General features: G+C 43.5%; 1 protein-coding gene and 1 long non-coding RNA gene across 21 annotated transcripts in view; both read left to right on the top strand.

The window, feature by feature from the left end:
- The window catches only part of RBFOX1 (RNA binding fox-1 homolog 1), a 1112502-nt gene that overhangs the window by 384369 nt on the left and 702014 nt on the right, over positions 1-26119 (top strand). The window lies entirely within an intron of this gene.
- On the top strand, positions 7936-9053 carry LOC111936309 (uncharacterized). Its single transcript, XR_002868083.2, has 2 exons — positions 7936-8403; positions 8735-9053. It is a non-coding gene; the product is annotated as an uncharacterized LOC111936309 (long non-coding RNA).

Genomic DNA, 26119 nt, shown 5'->3' on the forward strand with positions numbered 1-26119 from the left:
TCTGTTATTAACCCTGCTCCAGAGAGTTTTAATACCTTTTGTACCATTACACTGAAAGGCAATTTAATGAAAACATGGCTTATTTCTCCTGATATTTAATATTTTTAACACTTTCTTGGCAAGTATCTTTGTAGACTCTAAAGCAGCTCCAGGCTGTGGGACTCCTGCATTTTGCAGTACCCCAGGAGAGATACAGGGCACTGTGTATTTCCTGGTAGGAGTAGGATCTGGGCCATAATTATAATTTTCAATACAGAAAACAAGACCAAATGTTGGGTGCACAATAGTACAAATTGTAGGGGGCAAAGGGGGTATCTTGTTTAAAAGGGTCATTGATATTCTGGGTGTATTTCATGACTGGCAATGTTGTCCTGCCAAATTATTCCATGGAAGCACAAAATACTTTCCTGGTGCCTTTCATGCCATGAAACACTGGCTGCTGCCATTAAGATGAATTTCTTTTATGCAGCTCGAGGTTTTGCCAGGAGGTTGGTTTTGCCATGCTGAAATAGTATTTTTAATTAATGGCAGCCTGCTGTATTTCATTGTTTCTGCTTCAGACTTGTGAGAAATGGATTTGAATTTTCAACCATCCTGATGTTACTTTATGCATTTTCTAAAGTTTTTTGCCCTGCAATTACAGTTCTCCTTCCTCAATGGCCAAGTTAGGAGAGTAAAATCTCTCAGTGCACATGAGAATAGCTAAGGGTTTTTTGCCCTCTGGAAATGTGATAATGGGAGCATCCCTCCCTTAAGGAAGGAGAAGATGATTGTATCTGTTTGTGCACAGAAATTCCTGTTTTGAGAAGCCAAAGAGTCTCCCTAGTGCACAGTGAAAAGCAATTGTCTTTGGTGTGGGCAAATAAGCTGGGAGGATTTCTGAGGTTTAAAAGGTGATTGCTACCTTGTTGTCTTTTTCCCTTTCATGTGTTAGAAAAGCATTCATAGAACCAAATGTAAGCGATGGGAAACAAATTCTTTTATTTTTGAGCATTTGGTCTATACATGTTTTAAATTCATGTTGTTTGAGAAGTCAGTTTTCAGAGTTATGAACCGTAAAGATGAAGAGAATGGCAACTGGCAAGAGTGAATAAAAAACAAAAGGCTGTGTTGCTGTTGAAATGAAGCAATCATTTTTATGGAAAGTTTCTGTACAACAGAAAATCGAGATGAATGAACACAAAATCTTTCGCATTAATGAATTACTTTCTAGTCTGTACATATTAGTCAGCTTTTAATTACAGATAAATAGTTTTTAATCTTTCTTTATGATAGCTCTATGTATATACATTCAGAGAGGAATGCTGAAGTATGTGAAGGATTTAAGTTTTGTAGTTTGTGCCTTCTAGTTAAGCAGAAATAAGCTGTATTCTCTGCCCATTTGCTTTCCTGCACAAAGATAAGGAAATACCTGTATTTGGGGGCAGAAGAGGTAAAGTATAGGAAGGACTGAAACTGTAGCAGTGATTTGCAGAGACTTTGAGTGATGTTTATTTTGTGATGTTTATTTTGTGAAGTGATAATGAACTGATAAATATTTAAGTTATAAAACAGTCAGAAGCTGTATTTGAGCTGCTACAAGCTGTTTTAAAATGATCAGTGGATGCTGAACTAAGTCACAGGTACCCTTTGACTTTAGCCTCTTGTATGGATAAATGTATTAGTTAATGGTCAGTCCTTATTCTCTGACATTTTTCATGTATTTGTGAAGTTGCCTTGGCAGTTCACACCCAAATAGGATTTTTTATTTTTTAAAACAAACCCATAACTTTCCTCATTTGCTATAGAATTCCATCTTTCAAAATGTCACAGTCATCATCAGTTTCCTTTTAATTAGCATTTGTTTTTTTTCCTGATTTCGGGGAAGTGTGCTTTGAGGGCACAGTTCAAATGTTCCCTTTTGCCAAAGCTTTCCCAGGGAGTCTGCAGAGGTAGGAAATGTGGAAATGTGGAGCAGTGCTGTCCCAGCACTTGCTTTGCCAGGCAAGAGGGGCTTTTATTTTCCTTGGGGTTTTGTTCTGGCGGTGCTGTGCTCGGTGTGACTTGAAAGAAGGTGAATCTGCAGCTCTTAGATCTGTCTCCTGTATCCTAGAAGGCAGCATGGGGTAAGTGCACGCTCTTTTGTAAATGTTTTCTTTTGAGCATGTACCCAGCAGGGGACAGAAGGTGACAGCGCCTGTTGGCAGAGCAGAGGTCACTTCTCTGCAATGAACGGGAAAGGAACAGAGGGTGAGCCAAAAATAACTGAATTCATTGTTACTCAGAGCCAGAACACAGAACGTGCAGGAAACCTCTCTGCTTTAAGTAAGTTTATGCTGGAGAAAATTTGATGCTTTCCAAGTAATTGATATAAAGGATATAAAAAATAAGGCATCAGATGCTTCATTGAAAATTCCCATGCAGTCTTTTTGGAGGAAGGAAGTTTGACAGTGCATTGAGAGCAACCTCAATATGTTAATGCTGTTGAACTGCCACAGAGAAACTCTACTTGTGCTCCAGAGTTTTAATTATTTAGAAGTGTAGGAAAACCTTGTTGATTGTTTTTAACTCAGATTTTCAGTGTATACCTCAGTTTTTGTCTGGCTCATTACACATAGGTGGATGGGAAATGGGAATTGTGTGTAGTTTGGAGCTCAGCACAGCTGAGGACAGTGATGGCATTAAAGGTTTTCACTGAGTTGGGCACAGTGAAAGGCCTGGATGTTCATCCTGTGGCTGAATGAGGGTTTTTACAGTGTTTCTTCTGGGGGTGGGATTTTGGAATGACAGAAACAATAGAATGAGGACAGTCTCTTGCAGAATTCACAAAGTCTCAGAGGCTTGTGGAGGAGGATGGAAGGAGCACAGAGTGGATCTTGAGGACACGAAATAGCTGTGCTGCAGCCCCAAAAGCCTTTGTGTAACTGCAGAACCCATCAAGGCAGTAGGAACCTGCAGCTGAGAAAAGAGCCTGAGCAGGAGAGGTTTACCTGGTCAGGTGAGAGGATCCTGACACCACAGCAGTGCTCAAACCCAGGGGGATGCTCACAGCTGTGCAGAAACCTGAGGGCACTGGGGATTTTCAATATGGGCTGCAGATTTAAACCTTTCCAGAGGTGGCTCAGGGATGGGGTGGGTCTGTGTGATTGATTGTACAGGCTCTGGGGATTTGGCTCAGCTGGAAGGAGGGGCACTGGGAGCCTGGTCTGCTTCCCAGATTATGGAAGAGTTGCTTCCCAGTGGCTGTGGTGGCAGACTTTGGGAAGTATGATGTCACACCCAGTGTGATTTTAAAAATAGACGTGTCTCTCCTGCTGCCTTGTTTTGTACAGTTTGTATCCTGTCATTTAAAAGGCTACAATGAATAATTTACAAGGCAATAAACCTTCAAGTTTATTTTAGTTTCACAAAGTGATTTCTTGAAAGGACTTATTTGCATAATGCATTTTTGGTTGTTTTAAGATAAAACCACAATTAAACAAGAAATATAACTATCACAGAAAAACAGAGCAAGAGGCTTTTGAGTTGGGAGCGCAGCTATTTGCAGGAAGCCTGTGCTGGGATACAACATCAAAATTACTTGTGCTTGTGAGAGTTAAATGACTTTCTCATCTCAAAGATGGATTTGCAATGTAAATGTGTGAGATCCATATGAAAGGCAGTAGATCTGGAGAAGGAAGCACACCATTTACTTGCCCTAGTGTGTCCTTCCTTGCAGGTATAAGAAGTTTTCAAAAATTAGCCAGAAGTGCTGTGAGATCCTGAGCCTGCAAAGCATGGCAATTGTACACAGTCTGGAGGAAAATAAGATCACTGCCTCATTTTCTCAGCAGATGGAAATTGCTGTGCAAAATTGAGCCATTCCTTTGAACAGGTAAGAAACCCTTCTTGCCTGGTGTGGCTTGGTGCCAGCACCCAGTGTGCCTTGGAGTAACTCATCCTGGAGTTATCTCTTAGTTCTCATGGAGGATGGAGGTAGTGATTAATAATACTAATATTACTACTACTAATAATAATATCAGTAGACAGGAGTAAGACTTTCCCCTGATTTTTAGGGGGTAGGTAAATCTCAAGGATTCAGCGGCAGCACAGCCCAAAATTAGCGTTTCAGTGATTAAGAAATGTTCTGGCTGCAGACTTTGAGATCTTGACAGCATTGTAGCAAAAGTGATGTGTAAATTGGAGAGATACTGGGAGCTGTTGAGCTTGAATTGATTTGGTTATTCAGGCACTGGAAATCTGAAGTAGTTCAGAGCAGGTTTGTGGTGGAGGGAACAGCTAAGCACAAGGGCTGAGTAAGCTGGGCTCTTAGTGGAGTGTTTGTACTTGCACAGAGTAAGTGTGCTCTGAAAAGCTTCCTGAAAATAAGCAAGTTATTTTCATTATCTGATCAGCAAGTTGTATGAGCGAGACTTTGATTTTTAAATCATAAATTTGGAGCGTGAGTTGTTTGCACTGTGTCGATTCTTAGCCAGGAATGGGTTAAAATATGGGAAGAAGCTCCCAAACAAACTTACCCTGTTTTGCAGTGTTTTGTCCCATGACACTTCCCACCCTGAGTCTCATTATTTGGTAGGCACCAGGATGTCACATGCTTTGGAGACAGCCTGTGCCAACACAGGAATGATGAAAGTCAGTGAAGGTGGAGTGCACAGGGCAGCCAAAGCATCACAAAGGTTCACTACCATCCCCTTTTATGCCCACTGAAATGTTTTTACCTGATATTATGGTTATTTTTATGTCTTTTGGGGTTATTTGTCTTTTTGTGTACAGACCTATCAGTGCTTCCTCCTAGGGAAGCACAGAGATTAAAAAAATGAGCAGACTTTCTGCATCACAGTATGGGGATCATTGGGGCCAGTGGTTTATTTCTAAAATATTTTCTTTAACTGATTGGAGTATTGTAGCAACATTTTGTCAGTTTTTAGCATCTCTAAGTAAGACGTATATAAAAGCCAGAGGGTTGTATAAGGAAAAAAAAAGTTGTCAAATACCTTGACTCATTTAAATAACTGTCTGAAATAATATACATAGCAATGGTAGTATGTTAATGATATATAATGTCAGGAATATCATAAATATATGCCTGGAAATTATGTTTTCCTTGGGTGAAGAAAAAAGTTCAGCATTCTGCATTCAGGTGGCAGAAAATTGCTTATCTGGGCAGGACAGTGCAGTTGGATTTCTATTTTGGTCCCTTCAGAAGCAGAGTGCAGTGGTATACAGAGGAGATTATGCTGTTAATCACTGAAAGCACTTGAGCAGCACTAAATAAGCCGTGTTCATGGAACTTGCAGGATAGCTGCTGTCTGGAAAGCTGGCTAGAAATCTCCTCCTGTGAATCATTGTGATGGAAAGTGGGAAAGAGTTGATAGTCAGGTGACCTTTGGTTGGAGACACAAGCATCATCCTGCAGTTTGGGACTGATTTTGCTGTGTTTCATAGCAGGAATTGCCTGGGGTCTGCTCTGCTCCTCACAAGTGTGAGGCACTTGTGTTACTGGTGTGACTGGTTGCACTGGTGTGGGGCCAGCAGGGTCAGGCTGGGCTGGGCTGCCAGGGTTCTGCTTCCCTGGGTTCCCAGGGAAAGGCCAGCCCTTGAACCCCTGGAATTGTGGGGTTATGGACACAGGGAAAGCCTTGAACCCCTGGAGTTGGGGGGTTATGGACAGAGGAATAGCCCCCAGCCCCTGGAGTTGGGGGGTTATGGACACAGGGAAAGCCCCCAGCCCTTGAACCCCTGGAGTTGGGGGGTTATGGACACAGGGAAAGCCTTGAGCCCCTGGAGTTGGGGGGTTATGGACACAGGGAAAGCCCCCAGCCTTCAGCCCCTGGAGTTGGGGGGTTATGGACACAGGGAAAGCCCCCAGCCCTTCAGCCCCTGGAGTTGGGGGGTTATGGAAGGTTTCCCAGCCAGCTGTGAGCAGCTGTGGGTGCTCATGTGCAGCTCAGTGCAGGGGTGCAAATAAAAGCAGTTAAAAGTGTTTCATCCAGTGGAACAGCATGTAAGCAACAATAAAGCTTGCTGGTCTTTGCAATCTTTTTGTGAACATGGACATCTTAAAGGCCACTTTGTATTTCTCACTGTTGGAAAAGTTCTCTTAATCCATCTGTGGCATATGGCAAGTCATAGTTGTTGCACATGAAATGGAGGACATGCAGGGATGAACTTCATTCCCACCTCATCATTTCCAAGTCTATGACCCAACAAGTAGGAAAGAGTTGTATTTTTCAATTTATGAGATAATCAAAATTTATTAAATGTCAATTTAGTGGGTTTTATATAAATGGCTATGTAAAAAGAGTAATAATTTATCTGTGCTTTTGAAAGGAATGGGTAGGAAAAGACAATAAAACACCACTCAAATTCACCTGTAGTGAATATTCATCATTATAAACTAAAACTTTAATATTGGCTTTATGATGATTATAGAATTTTTGGAGCCACAGGATTTGTGGTCAGGTAACAAACTTTTAGGCTGTTGTTCAACACATTTAAAACCTGTCTGGAGGTTCAGTGTATGAAGGGTCCCTGGCACCTTTGTTTTAACTTGGCATTTTCATATCCTTTGTTTATGGCTAACTAAATTCTCATTTGAGGTCTGTAAGCCTTTAACTGGAATTGATCATATCTTCAGGCGAGATTTTATTTTACTGGAGTATTCAGATGAAAAGGTAATTGATGATTTAATATTTTTACTGGACAGGGCACAAAGCTGTTTACATCATTGAGTGTTTCTCATTTTATCTTCCTTTACTCACGCAACAATGAATTCATGAATATCAGACAAGTAGTTATTGCATACTGCAGGATCAATTTCCATTTGAAAATGTTCCTTTTCCTGCAGCTGCAGGGGGATCAATTCCTGTGTGACAGTTGGTTTGGAATGTTCATGTGTCTTTATTCCTGGGTTTGAGAACTCAGATGTGATCAACACCACCTGAGTAAGAAGTCTTTTCATTTGAAGTTATTTCCTTAAAATTTGTGAGAAAACAGAAATAAATGAAAAAAATATGTGTGAAAACATAAAACTTGTTCACTGCAGTCATTTCAGAAATTAAACTATTCTTAACTAATGAAGTAAAAGCAGCTGGTTTTGCAAGTCATCAGCGGCATCAATTCATCAGTGAGAACTTGCTGGGAATTCCTTTTATTAATAATTCACCCTTTAGGCTGGCTGGTTCTGCACAGCCAGAGTTGTTTACTCAGTTGTGCCTGTGCAAGCAGTGCTGGCAGTGGGAAGATCAGGAACTGCCACTGTGCCAAGTGTTCTTCCTGGGATTCCAGTAGCACAGGGAACACTGGGATTAACCATCAGAGGATGGATAAGATCATTTCATTCATCCCTTCTTAGAGATGTGGAGTTTTTCTAGGTTTTATTTTTGTTTTTTTTTCCCTTTGTTCTTTAATTTTTATTTGTTTGTTTAGTTTTATCATTATTACTGCTGTTATAAAGAAAACATTGTTCCTATTTAGAGGGGCTTTGCCATTGGTAGTGCTGGTGTTCCCAGCTCTAATCATGCCTTGCCCTATTCCTATCAGGAGGTTTTTATACAGCTTGCAAGAATTCTTCAAAATTGCTTTATTTTCCTGGATTTTATTTCTGCTTTTCTGTTGCCTTAGCAATAGAAATACTCTTCTTTTATCCAAGTTTCTCCTTCCTGTATTCTTTCAAGTATAGGAAGGAGGAAAAAACTTACAAGAAACTGAATTTCAATGGATTTCCAGATTTTCAGTTTCTTTATAACTTTGTTCAGCTGGTTCTGTGTACTCAGAACTATTATTATTTACAAGGCAGTATGAGTGGTCTTTCTTTTTTTATTGTAAGCAACTTCTAGACTAGAATGTCTGTATATGGGTTGAAATGTTTTTCACATATTTAATGACTGTCCTGTCATACTCCCAATAATGATTTGATGTCAACACGTTGTTTGTTATTACTTCATAGGAGAACATTTTAAAAATTTGGTTTCTTCAAGGATATTCTTTACACTGATTTTTTTGAGCAGCCCCTGATGTTGAATTTGTACTGAGAGCTCAGTAAGTTGACTCGAGGAAATCTCATTAAATTAAACATCCCTCCATAAAAGGTTTGTCTGGATTTAGTGTAATCTGTCTTTTCTCTCTGATGTTAAAAACTTTCTATGGCTAATTTTGGCTTTGCTGTAGGATCTGGTAAAACTAATTGCTACTAGTGGTCAGTTTGATATTTTTGTCTATTTGGTCATGAATTAAGTTGTCAAAGAAAGGGAAACAAACTGTGTTGGATTCTTATAAAGGGAATCTTATAATTTTTTATAGAGTAACTGTGCCAAAGTTCTCATACTTTGTCCTGCAGACTGCAAAGACTGTAAAGCTTGAGCAGCCCAAGGAGCTGTTCAGGAGCAGCAGGCTGAGGATGTTTCCCTTTGCATCCTTCCCCAGGTAAGGACATATCTTAGAAGCCATAAATTCACTTATTCTGAAAAATGGCTTTGGAGCATTCAGTTAATGTGTTTTATATTTTCTTTGTAAATCTCGAGGGCAGGAAAAGCCATTCCCTTCCTTGTGGAGATTGTATTTTCCCCATTAGTCCCACCTTGTATTTCGTTTTCAGATCTGCTGCTTTGGTTTCAGCCTTGAAGAGAATGTTGTGTGGCCAATTTTTTTTTTCTATGTGTACTAGTGAGTTTAAAACTGCCAATTACCTACACGTAAATCTGGCTCAGTCCATGTGCTCTATAAGTATTTAATTCCTTAAATCCTATATATGCAGGAAGATGGACTGTTTCATATGGATGCTGAATGTGAGAAAGCAGGCAGGGAGCACATGCCTGTGTGAAACCAAGTCACAGAACTTTCTCAGACTGGCCTGGGAAATCGTCAGGAGGAATCCAAACAGCCCTTGGAGAGGGAAAACAACCTCAGCAGGTGTTGTTTGGATCCTTGTTTACTTGCAAGAAGCAGTCAAGGGGTGTTGTTCCCAATTGTCCAGTGCTGGTGATGTGTTGGTTTAACGACCAATGAGAGTTTTACCTCTTGGACCTGTCTATAAAAGATCTGGAATAATAAAACTTGTTCTTTTGTGCAACCCAGAAGAGAGTCTGGGTCATGCTTCTCTTCCTAAAATAGTGTGACATCTGGTAGACCCCTGCTGTGCCTTGCAGGCAGGAGCTGAAGATTGGAGTCTCCCTCCTCCTCCTCCTCCTCTGAGAGGTAGGGGGTTTCTCCCCGTGTGCTCCTGGAGATGTCAGTGAGCTGGGGCAGAGGGCTGGTGAGCCAGCCTGGAACAGCAAACCTCAAGGAAACTACAGCTTACATTCCTGGGATAAGCCACTGCGTTTGCACATTGCACTCCTGGGCCATTGAGATAAAGGTTTTCCACAAAGGGAACCGAAGTTCTGCAGAGGAACAACTCATCCTCTCTCTGAACTGGATGTAAACAGCAACTGGGACTCGCTCTGTCAGAAAAGGCTTTAAAACGTTACAGCTGTGGCTGTGTGGGATGGTAACATGGGATGGGATCAGCCGGGGTGGATCCCCATTTGATGGATCCCCATTTGATGGATCCCCATTTGATGGATCCCTGTTTGATGGATCCCTGATGGCCGGGTTCCTCGGGTTCCTGCCAGAGCAGCTCAGCCCCTCGAACTGCTGGTGGATGAGGATCTGGGAGACCACACAGGGGATCTGAAACCTGCTAACAGCAGCGGCAATGGCAGCAGGGACAGCAGCAGGGACAGAAGCAGGGACAGAAGCAGGGGCAGAAGCAGGGGCAGAAGCAGGGACAGCAGCAGGGGCAGAAGCAGGGACAGCAGCAGCAGGGACAGCAGCAGCAGGGACAGCAGCAGCAGGGACAGCAGCAGCAGGGACAGCAGCAGGGGCAGAAGCAGGGGCAGCAGCAGGGGCAGAAGCAGGGGCAGAAGCAGCAGGGACAGCAGCAGCAGGGACAGCAGCAGGGGCAGAAGCAGGGACAGCAGCAGCAGGGACAGCAGCAGGGGCAGAAGCAGGGGCAGCAGCAGGGGCAGAAGCAGGGGCAGAAGCAGGGACAGCAGCAGCAGCAGGGGCAGCAGGAGGATTTGTTTAGCAGGAAGAGAAGAGAATCAGCAGCAGCAGCAGCAGAGCACCCCGGCACGGGCAGCCCGTCCCCCCAGCCCATCTGCACATCTGCACACACGGGCTGGCTCCTCTGATCCAGCCTTGCACAGAACACCAGGCCCAAAGCTGAGAGAAAGTCAGACAAAAGATGCTGTAACAGAGGGTTTGCTCCATGGTCCCGCCCCGTGGGTTTTGGGGAGAAAAGTTTTGCGTTCTGAGTGTTTTACGCCTGTAACTTTCCCTGTTTAAGGATTGCCGTGTGCTTCCCTGCCCTCTGTCCGGAGTGGGAGGGGCGGTGATGGAGCAGGGCTGGGCACACAGTGGCTTGGGGGTCTCGGTCTGGGTCCCCATCCCTGCGCTGAGCACCGCTCTGGGGTCAGCACAGCCCGGCTGGGGCGGCTCTGCCGGGGGAACAGCCCCGTTCCCCTCCCGGGGGCGATGAAAGGGCATCATCATCATCAATATCATCATCAATCATCATCATCATCATCATCATCATCATCATCAATATCATCATCATCACTATCATCATCATCATCAATCATCACCATCATCACCATCATCATCATCAATCATCATCATCAATCATCATCAATATCATCATCATCACTATCATCATCATCACCATCATCACCATCATCATCATCAATCATCATCAATCATCATCATCAATCATCATCAATATCATCATCATCACTATCATCATCATCATCATCAATCATCATCATCATCATCACCACCATCATCATCAATCATCATCAATCATCATCATCATCAATCATCGTCAATCATCATCATCATCACCATCATCATCGTAATCATCATCATCATCATCAATTATCATCACCATCATTATCATCATCATCATCAATCATCATCAATATCATCATCATCATCTTCAATCATCATCAATCATCATCATCATCATCATCAATATCATCATCATCACCATCATCATCATCATCATCATCATCATCATCATCATCATCATCATCATCAATATCATCATCACCACCATCATCACCATCATCATCATCATCATCATCATCGTCATCATCAATCATCATCACGATCATCATCATCATCATCAATCATCATCATCATCAATGTGATTACATTATTGATTATATATATTAATTATATATTGATTACAGGAATCAATAGTGTGAATAGTGTGAATAGTGTGAATCCACTCATACAATATTGTCAATAAGTTACAGGTTTAGGGGTTCATTTGGTTTTTACCCCAGGATTTTTGGGACTCTTGTTTTAAAATTCTATCATGTAGGAGGTTCTTTTCCAGTTAGGCTGGGCTCTGGCCACGCCTTAGCTCTTTCTGGATAAGAGCTACCAACAGGCAAGATATTTCTGCAGCAAAAATTATATATGAGTTATTATAAAAAATTATGTATGAGTTTTACCTCTGATCTTCTCAGACCTGGCTATAAAAGATCTGGAATAATAAAACTTGCTCTTTTGTGCAACCCAGAAGAGAGTCTGTGTCGTGCTTCTGCCATTCCCAATTCGGAGTGACAGTTTCACTCAGTAGTGATGCAGGATTTGAAATGAAAATCCTTGTGGAGTTCTGTGATATTCTTCTATAATAAGTTATAAAAACCATAAAGGACTGATACCAAATGTCCACTTTAGATCCTATGTGAGTAGGATTTGCTCAGAGTACTGCCTGAGATGCATCATAGTGCCAGTAAAATCATGATCTAAATATGCTGCTAATTATAAAGTGGGGGGGGAAAAACCCAAACAACTCAACCAAAACCACAAGGAAAATAATTCCGAGCTCCTTATTAGCAAGTGGAAATAATGAGGAGTAACCTTCTAATGAAGTTTCTCTGTAACTTCTCTGGCTGTCAGCAGCACACATTAATTTGTTTCCATGGTTTTGTAGGAAAGTTGCTTGTCTTGCTGAACAATCTGCTTTGATGCAGAAAGTCGTGGCTGTTTTCTGCTGAGTAAGGCTGGGCTGTCATTGAAGATGCTCAGAAAGATTGTTAATAAACAGCTGGATCCTAAGTGGAAAAGGCTAGATAGTGACTGTATAAATGGAATTTCTTGATGACACAGTATTTATAAATTAACTTACCTTCAATGGAAGTATTCTTAGTGATGAATGAGAAATTAATCTTTCATGGATTGTCTGCAAATACTTTTGCAACAAAATTCCCTTTTCTGTTCCACTTAAGCAGTTACAGCCTTATCCCAACTTCACTGTTCTGTCAGAGAAACAATTTTTTATGTTTTTCAGTAAAATTAGACATGCCCAGTTTTTAAAAATACTCTTCTAAATAGGTTCAAAGGACAATCATTCCAGTAATTTTTACCTGATCAGTAACTTGAGTTTTGAGCAAGGAAAACTTAGGTAGAAAGTTTTATTTGACATTTGGTAGTGCAGTAGCAATGTCAGTGTCTTACAGCATCAGATAATTCTCATTGTGAGCTGCTGCAGTTTCTGAGCTCTCTGATCTGTGCAGGCATCACTGTGGATGAGCAGAGAGGGGTTGGGTTTTTCACGGACCTTTTCTGCCAAATCTGAGTCCTGATAATTCTCAATTCCTCAGCAGAGCGATGCTTTCAGTGTGGGAAGAGCAGGGAGGGGAGAGGTTCTCATGTCAAGTGGAAAGTGAGAATTTCTGTCTTCAGCAGGCCCATAAACAGCTGAATATCTGTGGATCCCCAGCTGAAATCAGCATTTGGAGCTCTCTCTCCTGTCTCCAGGGTAAAATCTGTCTCTCAGTGGTGTTGGCATTTCTGGAGTGTTTGACCTGCTCAACTTAGTGGCAGGAAAAAGAGATCAGAAAGGAGATGATAGCTGATTCCTGAAATACCCAGGCCACTGGCAGGGAACTGGGGATGCTGAATTTCATCTGTTTTAGAGACATTGTGACCCTCCTGTCTTTTGCAGACCATTGGAGTTACTTTCCTTCCCTTTCATTAATTGGCATTATCTGTTAACACTCATTAATACCATATTCATTCTTGCTTTGCTGAATTTGGGAGCAGTAACAATCTGCAATATATTTATCTGCCTCTAGTAAGTCAGAATTTGAAACAAATTCTGTAGTTTCCTACTCAAACCAATCGTATTGGGCTTTAGTTTTTAATTTGTTTATATGTACAGGATTACAAAGTAGCAAACAGGACTTGAAGATAACAGAGGGTTTCCTATTTGCAGTAGCATATTCATATATGGCTCAAGATTTTTGTGTCTAGCACAGTAAGAAACACAGGCTTGCAAACATTGTCTTGGGGGACAGTTCAGGACATCCAAAAATACCCATAAACATCTTTTAAAACTGCAAAGATGAATCATTCTGGAATCTCTTGTAGGTTGTCAAACATCTCCTATGATCAAACCTGTTTTATTCATCCCTCAGTATGCTGAACTGTCAAATAAAAGTTCCAAAAGTTCTGAATGTGTCAAGAAATCCCTGATGTTAAGAGGGGAGCAATTCATTTTGATGAGCCACGAGACTGGTGTCATTACAAAAACCCAATAAAAATAAATAAGTAAATAAATAAATTATTAAATAAATATCCAGAAAGAGACTCTTTTCTTCATCACAATAGATGGAGAGACTCTTCAGACTAAAAAAGGGGAGAGGAGAAATATTTTTTTTAATGTTTAAAGTCATTTTCTAACACATTTATGCTCTTGTCCTTGAACTGACACGAAGTCCTGCAATCAGTATGGTTTGGATATTTGAAAACAAACTGGTTTTATTTTATTGAATTTTTAAAAAATGTGGAAAACCAGATACCATTTCAGCTTTATAGAATAATCATTCTTAATCATTTGCTTAGCAAAACAATTTATTAAGCAATGAAGGATAACGAACCATAAAGTTTTAATTTGCCTTTTTTAATTGAGTTGTTAATTAGGACCCCTCCACAGTTGGCAACTCCCAACTTGCTTTTTTGTTGCTTCTGTATCCAAGACAATTTAAGAAACCTAATCTGTCTTAGTTATTCCAAAAAGACACTTCCATGAATCAAATCTATAGGTGATTATGTTCTAACTGTGCTGAGGCTTCTGTGAGTGCATATTAATTATGTCAGTGCTTAATGATCAGGCAAGAAATATGGGAATGCCAGCAGTGATTGTTTAGCAGAAAGAGAAGAAATATCCTGCATTCTCTGAAATTTTAAGTCCTTCCACCTCATTTAGGGTAGAAATTTAATGATCACATTATCCTGTGAGAGCACTGGGCTTAGCCTGACACTTTTGATGTAGGAGCACTGTTGAGTTCTTGTTATCCATCATAATAAACATTGAAGCATCTATTTCATCTAGCTGCAAATGCTGCTTGTGAGTTTTGTTTTATTTCTATTTTAAATTGTAAATTTTACCCCTAATTAGAATTTAAGCAAAGAGCTCTCAACTCCTCTCCTGAGCTTCAGGAAGCTAAGAACAGTTTATTGGATCATGGAAGCTCTTTGGTTGAATGGAAATGCCAAGAGAAAGATAAAATCTACTTGAACCACCTGTAAAATGTCTGGGATTGATTGTAGTATTCCCCTTGACTGCTCTTAAAGAGACTTTATCCACTAAGAAACAAATTTGAGTTTCTATTACTGTATTCTGGATTTCTTTACTAGCACAGGCTGCCTTTTCTGTCTTGCAGCCATAGATGGATTTCCTAGAGAAATGGCTGGTGTACAGGATGCTGTCCTAACTCAGTTATTTAAAAGGGTACAGATTAATTCATTTAAAAAGTATTCAGCAGCAATTTGCAGCACCTGAAATGCATTTATGTGCCTTACAGTCTATTCAGAATAACCATGTGCTTAAACAGCGATGATAAAAGGCACAAAGGTTCATCTGCAAAGGGCAGCAGGATCAGGATTGAGTGAAACAGTCACAGGTAGAGAATAGAGGGAACCAATAGCTGGAGACTGTTGTCCCAAGGGAACATCTGAGCTGGAATTTTTATGCATTATATTGTTTTTTCTTCACCCAAAGCCTGTTCTTCATGGGAAAACCAGAGGATAGGAGAGGACATGGTAGGCAGGAATTACCTGCAGTTCCTCAGCCTCTAAAGACCTTTTGCCCATATCCAAACTTCCAAAAAAGCAGCAGCAGCTGATTAATTTACAACAGGTTCTGGTGCCTAAGGGAACACACGCCAAGAATGAGTTGATAAGACAGGCTGGTGAATTATGAAAGACACACTGATTTATACACCAGATCTCCACTTTTTTCCAGTTGAAGACTTGCCTTCCTATCACTTAGATACCAGTCACTTCAGATGGGCCTAGGGCAGGAGAATGGAGGGTTTAAATTGTAAAATTATCCAGTTCAGAACTCTGTGGGGTGTCTTGGTTCACTTACATAGACACAGGCAATGTAGAGAGGACACTCTGACACTGTGTAAATGTTTTGGGCTCTCAGCAGCTTCAGTAGCTGACCATGGCAGTGGCTTTGGTGCCACCTGATTTTAAGTATGCAAGAAACAGCCTGAAATCCCTCTCAGTTTAAATGGTGCTGTCTGCTCAGGGTTGTATTTTTAGATAACTAATATGGAGAAAGCGTGTGCTGAGGACATGCTGACTCACATGTTATTTAAATCCTGGGAACAAATGAGAGAAAATGCTAGGAAACAAATTTACTTTCTTCATTTTAATAAAAAGAGAAACTTAGACCTTGACATGTTTCCATTTGCGAGGTGGAATAGTCTTAAAATTCACAGAAATGTATTGCTGCTATTAGTGAATGATCAGAGCATTAACTCCGTTCCTGAGATGCTTTGTTACCAAGAGATTCATTTTCTGCTCAGTGAGCTTCACCTCCTTGCTTTGGCATGTCCCTGCTATTTGCATTTCCTTGATAAATTTGAATACTCAGAGCCCCATCTTTCTCTTCTCCCCTCCCCAGAGAAATCTCTACACAGCTTTAATAAGCAGCAGATTGCCTTAAAATGTTGTTATTTCATACAAAGCACTGCAAGGATGGTTCCTGTGGCCAGGGCAAAGCTCACCTGCTGTTGGGAACTAGAGAGGGGGTGGATTTTCCCAGCAGCTTTCTGTGTGTTCCCTGCCCTGTGTCCTCTGGCCAGATGTGCATGTGGGAGCCCTGAGTGGGAATGGGAGGATGGGGGTGACAGGAAAGATGAGAGGATGGATGAGCCAGCAGCCTCAGTGGGGATCTGCACTGGAGATGAGCACAGACAGGGCGAGGTGAAATGAGGTGCTCTGAGCACGAGGGAATCCCAGCTCAAACCCCTGTCCCCAGTGCTCATTCTGAATGTGAATCCCAGCTCAAACCCCTGTCCCCAGTGCTCATTCTGAATGTGAATCCCAGCACAAACCCCTGTCCCCAGTGCTCATTCTGAATGTGAATCCCAGCACAAACCCCTGTCCCCAGTGCTCATTCTGAATGTGAATCCCAGCACAAACCCTGGTCCCCAGGGCTCACAGCAGCTCTGGGCTGTCCCTTGCATTCCCTGCTGTGTGTGTCACTCTTCACCTCAGTGACTTTACCACCCAGCAGGAGTTCAGGTGGGAGGATGATGTACCTGAAATCCACAGCAGGAGTTCAGGTGGGAGGATGATGTACCTGAAATCCACAGCAGGAGTTCAGGTGTGCTCTCCCAGCCACCCTTTGTGATTTGTCATTATGGGTGTGTCTGCAGTGACCCCTCGGGGCACTTTTATGGGACACTATCAGGTAACTGTCCTAGCCTTCCTTCTGCAAGAATTCCCAGGCCTTTAAAGCTCACACTTCCATAAAGCTTAGGTGGGTTTAGGGGTAGGAGTGTTCTCTGCACTGAACTGCAGGCACTCAGCAGTTTGGAGTCAATACTAATGAAGTCTGTGTTACAGGAACCACTAGGAAGTTTCTTTAGTATTCATAAATCTGTTACAAGATGTGATTTATAACTGCAAAATTTGATTAAAACGTTCCCGTTTCTTTAGCCATGAAGGAGGCATTCACAATACTGAGGGAACATACATCAAATCTCCTTCCTTAGCTTCTCAGGGACTTTTTTTCTTCTTTTCTTCACTCCCCTTTTGTGGAAGGGAACTTGGTTGGGCTGTTTGTTGCAGAAGCACAATGGACTATCCTGGGTTAGTGCCTGCACCTGCCATGAATGTGGAGGTAGGCAAGCTGCAGAGCTCTTCCTCAAGAATCTTTTAGCAGCAAGGAACGCAGGAAGACTATTAAAAGCATAATGAAAAGCTCATTCGGTTTCCTGTCAGTTTTCAGAGCTGTAAGTGGCTCTAATTTGCACAAGATTGGAACAGCATTGAGGAATTACAGTAACTAGGCGAAACACTCACTGGGTTTGCAATTTTCTGATAGCATCCCTTGTAATTTCTTGTAATGCATTTGTAGCTAAGTACAATGACAAATGTCAAGGCTCATTGTACGAGTTTTACACACATCAGCGCCAGGCTGGGAGGTGGAATGTCAGCTGCTGTCTTGGGAAAAACTGCTGGGACTGCTGGATGCTTCCCATCCTGAGCTGTGCTACAGAAAGAATCCTGGGCTGCAGCTGGGGGAGGAGTGGAGAAAATAATTCCTTTCTAGGTATTTTTCTTATTGCTTTCAGATTTACTTTTTTTTTTAAATTTATTATTTTGTAGAAACTCCAACAATAAAAAGGAAGCCTGGGAGGCCTATTAAACATTTAGTTTGACATTAGCAAATGAACCCTGGCTCTCCATTAGGTGCTTCCCACAACAACCCACAGGGAGCTGGTGGTTATGAGTCAAAGCAAACCCATGTGGACTTTTCTGCCTGCCTTGAGTTAATTTGATGAACAGTCATGTGCAGCAGTGGGCTGCAATAATCACCTCCCAGTACTGTGGTATCAAATGCTGATCTGCATTTGGGATAAACACAAATGAGTGATTCAGTGAAAATACAACCCAAACACGGTTCACTAAATGCTTGAAAAAGTGATTACACACATTGCAGTTTAGCTGGAGTAAATAAAAACTACTCTGGCTGTTGATCTCTGTTACTCCCCTGCAGCACACCCTGCCTCTGGTATGGAGCTGAGAATGTTAATGTGGCTATGAACAAAGATTTATGAACATGGATAATTTCTTGAAGCTGATTTTTCTCCATTCTTGCAGTTGTGTTACTTGGATGAAAGCAGCTATATTGATTTTAATAGCTGGAAAAGAAAAAGGAAAAAATCATTTCCATTCTGTTTTGTAAGCCTGTAATAACTTCAGGGATGTGCTTAAAGGCTGGTCAAAGAGAGAAGTCTTAATTAAAGCAATATTTAGCAGGTTCCATCTGATTTTGTTAGCTAACACTTGTTCTGAATGACACATCTAAAAAAAAAAATTACCTTCTGCAAGTATTTACTTGTCAAAGCAGCAACAATATTTAGAGATCCTGAGAGACCCTGAGCTTGTCCTCCCCCTGTCGTGGTTTGCTCTCCACTGGGCCATTTTCATCCTGAATAATTCCATTTATTTCCACCCTTTCTAACGTGCCTCTGCAGAAGTTACTGGAACACTCATTATGCATTTCACTTTTCTCACTCATGTTGTCCCCCAATGCTCTCCCATAGGCACTACCTGAAGATGAGTAGGCTCAGATTTGTAATTAATAAGTTCAATAGATCGGTTTTGATTTTGATAGACAGATGAGTTGCCTGTGTGTGACAGAATTCATGTGTGATGTGTAGCACAGTTGGTTGCTGTGTGTACGTAGCTTATATGTGAATTATTAACTCTGACAAAATAATTTCACCTGTTAAGGAGAAAAGCAAGAGGTATTGCAATTTTCTCAGTTAAAGGCTGACTAGTAAAAATTACAGAAAATGCTATTTTTGTAGTTACAGTAAATTAGGTATTATTCACCACTGTGAAAAAAATAATAAAAAAAAGAATGGAATTTCTTGGTGACATTTAGAAATGTGTCAGATCTTACTCCAGCATTCTTGCTGCTCGAGGAAATCCTTAACTCCTTAGTGATCCTTCTTCAAATTATTTATTCAAAATGTCAGTCCATTGCAATACTGTCTGGTCAGAATTTATTCCTGAGCTCTACAGGTGAGAACTGACCTAGTGTGGAGAGCTGGAATGTCTGGTTTCTGTTAGACTTATAAATACAACTACAGAGCATTAATCTGGAATTTAATGAGAGAAGGGTTTCACTTTCAGCTTGCTGTACAATTCAGCCATTTACCTACAAATTTGCAGTCATGAGGTGCTGAGGTTTTGGTGGTTTGCTTTGATTGTTTTTTTATGAGAAGAACTGGAAGGATTTTTTTCTCATGCCTTTCTTCCAGGAAAACTCTATTTTGGATTATTTTTCTTGTGGGCAAAATCTCTAACAATTGTCTCATTTTTCTTTACAGGAGAATGAATTTAGCATCTGAACTAGGCAGGTAGCAACTAACTGCATTTCAAATTTTAATTCTCTTTAAAACTACTTCAAATATTTCAAAAATTGGCAATACATTGCATCATGCAACAGGAACCCAGGCATAACACCTTGCAATGCTTCTCAATAGTTTGTAGAGTGCAAAGCATAGTGAAGGAAGGAGCGTGGAGCAAGTTTAGAAGTGGATTTTGCAAGGCATGCTGGAGCATGGCACGAGCTGAGAAATGTTCATTTTAACTGCAGTTGTTCTCTTTTAGCCTCTGAAGCACATTGGGATAAATCTTCATCCGTCAGGGGCCTGCAGAATTGGACCTGTTTTCTCAGTACAAGGACAAAGCAAAAGGTGTGTGTGTTAAGGCAGTTTGTAGACACAGCTAAAAAAAATCCTAAGGGGAAAAAAAAAAAAACCTTGTCTTTTTAATTTTCTAGTAATATAAAAAAAATCAAAGCTGTCATCAAGTTGCAGAAAAGAAAGCAGAAATCAGAACAAAGCCTTTTATAATGCCATCATATACAGATCTCACTAGCTAGCAAAGCCATTATCTTCTTCAGGTGATTCTTGGTAAAACAATGCTCATCTCAATCAGATTTGATGTCAGCAGGGCAGGCGTGTGTCTTGAATGACATTTGCAATGAGGAGACTTTAAATTGAAAATTAAAATGCGAAAGAATTACTGGATCTTCATTTAAAGCACACTCAGGGCAGAGGTGCAATTAAAGGAATAAACGTGCTGCTTGGGTAAGGCAGTGCTCCAGAGGATCAGCTGCAGGTTCAGGGTGCCTGCACTCCAGGGTGGGTTGAGAAGCATTCTGTGCTACTGGCACCTGGGCAGGTGGGACACACCTGCAGCACTCAGCCTGTGCACATCCTGCAATCCTGCAATCCTGCACATCCTGCAATCCTGCACACCCTGCACATCCTGCAATCCTGCAATCCTGCCCATCCTGCTCATCCTGCACATCCTGCACATCCTGCTCATCCTGCACACCCTGCAATCCTGCAATCCTGCCCATCCTGCTCATCCTGCACACCCTGCACATCCTGCACATCCTGCACACCCTGCACATCCTGCTCATCCTGCACATCCTGCACATCCTGCACATCCTGCAATCCTGCAATCCTGCACATCCTGCTCATCCTGCACACCCTGCTCATCCTGCACATCCTGCTCATCCTGCACATCCTGCACATCCTGCTCATCCTGCTCATCCTGCACACCCTGCTCATCCTGCACACCCTGCTCATCCTGCACATCCTGCTCATCCTGCACACCCTGCTCATCCTGCACATCCTGCTCATCCTGCACATCCTGCACATCCTGCTCATCCTGCTCATCCTGCACATCCTGCTCATCCTGCACACCCTGCTCATCCTGCAATCCTGCTCATCCTGCACATCCTGCACATCCTGCACATCCTGCACATCCTGCACACCCTGCACATACTGCTCATCCTGCACATCCTGCACATCCTGCACACCCTGCACATCCTGCAATCCTGCTCATCCTGCTCATCCTGCACACCCTGCTCATCCTGCACACCCTGCTCATCCTGCACATCCTGCTCATCCTGCACACCCTGCTCATCCTGCACATCCTGCTCATCCTGCACACCCTGCACATCCTGCTCATCCTGCACATCCTGCACATCCTGCACATCCTGCAATCCTGCACATCCTGCTCATCCTGCTCATCCTGCTCATCCTGCACATCCTGCACATCCTGCTCATCCTGCACACCCTGCACATCCTGCACACCCTGCACATCCTGCACACCCTGCTCATCCTGCAATCCTGCACATCCTGCAATCCTGCACATCCTGCTCATCCTGCAATTCTGCACATCCTGCACATCCTGCTCATCCTGCACACCCTGCTCATCCTGCTCATCCTGCACACCCTGCACATCCTGCTCATCCTGCACACCCTGCACACCCTGCTCATCCTGCACATCCTGCACACCCTGCTCATCCTGCACATCCTGCACACCCTGCACATCCTGCACACCCTGCACACCCTGCACACCCTGCACATCCTGCTCATCCTGCAATCCTGCAATCCTGCACATCCTGCTCATCCTGCACACCCTGCACATCCTGCACATCCTGCAATCCTGCACATCCTGCAATCCTGCACATCCTGCACATCCTGCTCATCCTGCAATCCTGCACATCCTGCAATCCTGCACATCCTGCACACCCTGCCCATCCTGCTCATCCTGCAATCCTGCACATCCTGCACATCCTGCACATCCTGCACATCCTGCACATCCTGCACATCCTGCAATCCTGCACATCCTGCACATCCTGCACATCCTGCACATCCTGCACACCCTGCAATCCTGCACATCCTGCAATCCTGCTCATCCTGCACACCCTGCACATCCTGCACATCCTGCACATCCTGCAATCCTGCACATCCTGCAATCCTGCACATCCTGCAATCCTGCACATCCTGCTCATCCTGCTCATCCTGCACATCCTGCACATCCTGCAATCCTGCAATCCTGCACATCCTGCTCATCCTGCTCATCCTGCTCATCCTGCACACCCTGCTCATCCTGCACATCCTGCAATCCTGCACATCCTGCAATCCTGCACACCCTGCACATCCTGCACATCCTGCAATCCTGCACACCCTGCTCATCCTGCACATCCTGCTCATCCTGCACATCCTGCACATCCTGCACATCCTGCACATCCTGCCCATCCTGCACATCCTGCACATCCTGCTCATCCTGCACACCCTGCACATCCTGCCTGCTGCTGGCACTGCTCGGAGCTCAGGTTTCTGTTGTGCTCTTGCAGAGAGTTTGGGCTCTGTCCCCTGGAGTGTGCTGTCCCCGCAGAGGGGAGCACACAGCAGCAGAGCCACCCCAAATCCCTGCCCCAAAGGAAAAGCAGAGGAGCCCCGAGCTGTGCCTGTGGGTGCTGTTTGCCCTGCTGGCTCTGGGTGGGATGGAGATGATTTTCCACTTCCAGCTGCTCTGGTTTGTGCTGGAACGAGCACAAGGGCCGAGTTCTGTGTGAGCTCCGTGTGGGCAGCGAGCAGTGCCAGGGCAAGGAGCAGGGCCCAGGAGGTGCCAGGGCTCAGAGCAGGGCCCAGGAGGTGCCAGGGCTCAGAGCAGGGCTCAGGAGGTGCCAGGGCACAGAGCAGGGCCCAGGAGGTGCCAGGGCTCAGGAGGTGCCAGGGTGAGGCTGGATGGATGGCTCCCACCTCAGTCCAACAGCACAGGAGCTGTGCAGCTGGGGATGGAGCAGCCCTGCCGAGGATGACAAAGTGTCTCCTTGGTCAGCTCTCCCTGCTCAGAGCTGCACTGCTGCCTCAAACCAGCTTCAGCCTTTGCCTGGCTCATGGAGGTGTTATTTATTAGCACTGAGCCATGCCTGAGCTGACCTTACTGCAAACAACTGAGCCAGACATGAAATGGCTTTTTCCCTCTTCCAGGATGGTTATCTCACGTTAGACATTCCTTGGTTCTCCTTCCTTCAGTGTATGAAAAAGGAAAGTGCCAGCTGCTGTTAACTACATGGAACTCTGACACGTGGTATTGTGGAGTTTAAATACTGTTTTTAATAAATAAATTGATGCAGTTTCACAGAATTTGATAACATAATCAGTTTTTAGTGATTTTTTTCCTTGCTCAGTGATTCACATGCCGTGAAATTATTAGACCACTCCAAGGGTCACCAAGTAGAGAATCTAAAGGACCCCAGACACCTCTTCAGCAGAATCAGCTCACTTCAAATTGGCTGCTGGCCCTAATTTTAGTATGTAAATTGGTTTAAATATGCCACTGGATATTTTTATTGTATATTAGTTTAGAAAATTAATAAAACAGGAACAAATATGTAATTGAGGCAAGGAGCAATTCTTTCAGATGATGTCACTGTAGTTCCATGCCTTATCACTGTTAGGAATCTGGGGGAGTGTGCTTGTAGAAATTAAGCATTTGAGGTTTCTGTGGCACGCATATAATGGATTTTTCACGCTGCTGGCTTTGGTAATGTGAGGAAGGTGTAGTACATTCCTCAGGGTGGGCACCAGCCCTGGTCTGAGAGCCAGGAAGGCTGGCCCATCATCTGTGTGACTGCTGCTGCTCGATGTGCTGCAGAGCCCTGGCACTGCCCCTGCAGGTGCTAAAGTCAATAGGCATATTTGGTCTAATTAATTCGAATTTTTAAAGAACTCTGTGTATGTTTGCAGATTTCCTGCTCTTCCATTTTTTTTCTGGCTACAGCTGCTGTTTGCAACCACCAAGATACAAAGTTGAGAGTTTTATACTTCACCCTTCCTGTGATTCCTGCATTTGGACAGGGGTTAAGATTTTTGGTTTGGGATTTCAGGAACTGGGTGGAAATCTACAGAGCAAAACGAGTGAGAAGCTTTAATTGAGTTGACTGAATATCAGCCCACTAATGAACTACTGTTGTGAGATATGTATAGCCATTACTTTGGTGTCTAAATTATTCTCACTTTCAAATCTTATTTAAATTCTTAATAACCTTTATTAGATAGAGGAGAAAAAATTGCACCCGGAAGCCTTCAACCTCCAAAACTGATAGAATACACTAATAAAATCATGTGCAGTCCTAAAAGAGAGAATTATAATGTAGTATAATAGTGTCTAAGCTAATGGAATAAATTAATAGAGTTTTGATAATTGATTTGTAGAAATAATAATCTGAAATCAGATTTTTAATTATTTTTTTTCAGTGTCTCTATGTAATTTCCTTCATTAGAATGTTCCTAGAGAAATATTGAGTGGCCACTGAAATTTCCAGTGTGTTTACTCCACGTGCTCTTAAAAACCCAGAATATATTTTTATTAGAGAAAATATGTCTCCTCAGAGTATCTGCTAAAAACAGGCCCAGTGCACAGATTCTCTGGAGAGTTCTCCACCCTGGCAGCTTGGAACCTGCAATTCAAAGAAAACAGAACCTTTTTTAGAAACTTAGAGGAGGAATGACTGATTTAAGAAATTGAAAAGTATATTATTATTTTTCATAATGTGTTCACTCTTTTGTCTTAGCTTCTTGTTCAGACCTCTGCTGACTTCTGAGGTCCTAACGCTGCCCTCTGATATTTGCTGGCACCATTTCCATCCAGCACAGTCACCTGTGACTGGTGCACTTTGGGGTTCCTCAACTGCCCAACACCCAAAGCATTTAAAACATACAAAAACATGAGATCCAGATCAGATGTAATGGTCCAGGAGTGTAAGTTCTTTCTTCCTGGGCAGGGGGAGATTCTAATCCAAGGAGAAGATGCATCTTCCCCGGCTGAGGAATTTTGGATGTCTGGAGATAAATCTCCATCCTGTGCTGCAGGTGGGATCCTTTTTGCTGGCTGCCTCCACCCTCCTCCTTTTCCTTTCCCAGCGCAATCAGTCGGGATTTTCTGGAGTTTGTGGAGCAGAGTGTGCTGCCAGCGTGGTTCTGTGCAGCTGTGCTGTGTCACCGCTCGCACGCTGACTGAGAGCGCGCTTCTGCCAGGGAGGAACAGCGTTTGAAACTTAACCCAGGGGACACATCACGCCTGACCTGGAGCCCCAGGGCTGCAGGTAAAACTGGCTAATGCTAATGACAACTGGAGTTTCTAAGTGTTTGGGATTTTCTTCATCTTGAGCTTACTGTCTTGCCTTGGGTCTTCCTGTAAAAGCAACTCAGGGCTGAGTTAACTCCTGGTTGCCCTTCAGCAAACAAGGAGAAAGTGAACAGACACATTAGATCATCAACAGCAGTAACATCTGCTCTGTTCAGGGAAAAAGTCTCTAAAGTGCCTCTTGTCTTGATTTCCTCCTGCTTTTCTCTGTGACTATGTGCCTTAAAATGTTTCTCAGACAGGGAAGGCTTTAATTGCAAATGCTGGGTGAGCTTTCAGTGGCCCGTGGGGCAGCACAGACACACCCGTGGTGTTGCATTGCTGCTGGAGCTGCACCCAGGGAGATGCAATTGTTGCAGAGCAGCTGAGTGTGGCTGGGGGCACTTGTGCATGCTGAGGGGCTCAGCACACAGCTTTGGGAAGGAGCTGGGAGTGGATTTCAGGAGTCAGGACATGTGGATGGTCACAGAATACTTTGAGAAAGTGATGGGATCTGGATTTCAGGAGTCAGTTCTCGTGGATGGAGGTCCCAGCACGCTTTGGGGAGGTGCTGGGTGTGGATTTCAGGAGTCAGGACACGTGGATGGTCACAGAATCCTTTGGGAAGGCACTGGATGTGGATTTCAGGAATCAGGACGGTGGATGGAGGTCCCAGCACGCTTTGGGAAGGCGCTGGATGTGGATTTCAGGATCCAGGACAGGTGGATGGAGGTCCCATCACGCTTTGGGAAGGCGCTGGGTGTGGATTTCAGGATCCAGGACGGTGGATGGAGGTCCCAGCACGCTTTGGGAAGGCGCTGGGTGTGGATTTCAGGATCCAGGACGGTGGATGGAGGTCCCAGCACGCTTTGGGAAGGCGCTGGATGTGGATTTCAGGATCCAGGACAGGTGGATGGAGGTCCCAGCACGCTTTGGGAAGGCGCTGGGTGTGGATTTGGGCAGCAGCAGTGGCTGCAGCTCGCAGTCCCGGTGCCAGCCCGGTGTGCCATGGGGCCAGCAGCGATGCTCGGAGCCCTGCCCAGCCCCAGCTGCAGCTTTGGGCTCCCCCAGCCCCTCTGCCCCGGGACAATCCGGCCACAAACATGCTCTGAGCACACAG

Source organism: Cyanistes caeruleus, chromosome 17, assembly GCF_971803275.1.
Source record: "Cyanistes caeruleus chromosome 17, bCyaCae1.hap1.1, whole genome shotgun sequence".
Taxonomy (NCBI): domain Eukaryota; kingdom Metazoa; phylum Chordata; class Aves; order Passeriformes; family Paridae; genus Cyanistes; species Cyanistes caeruleus.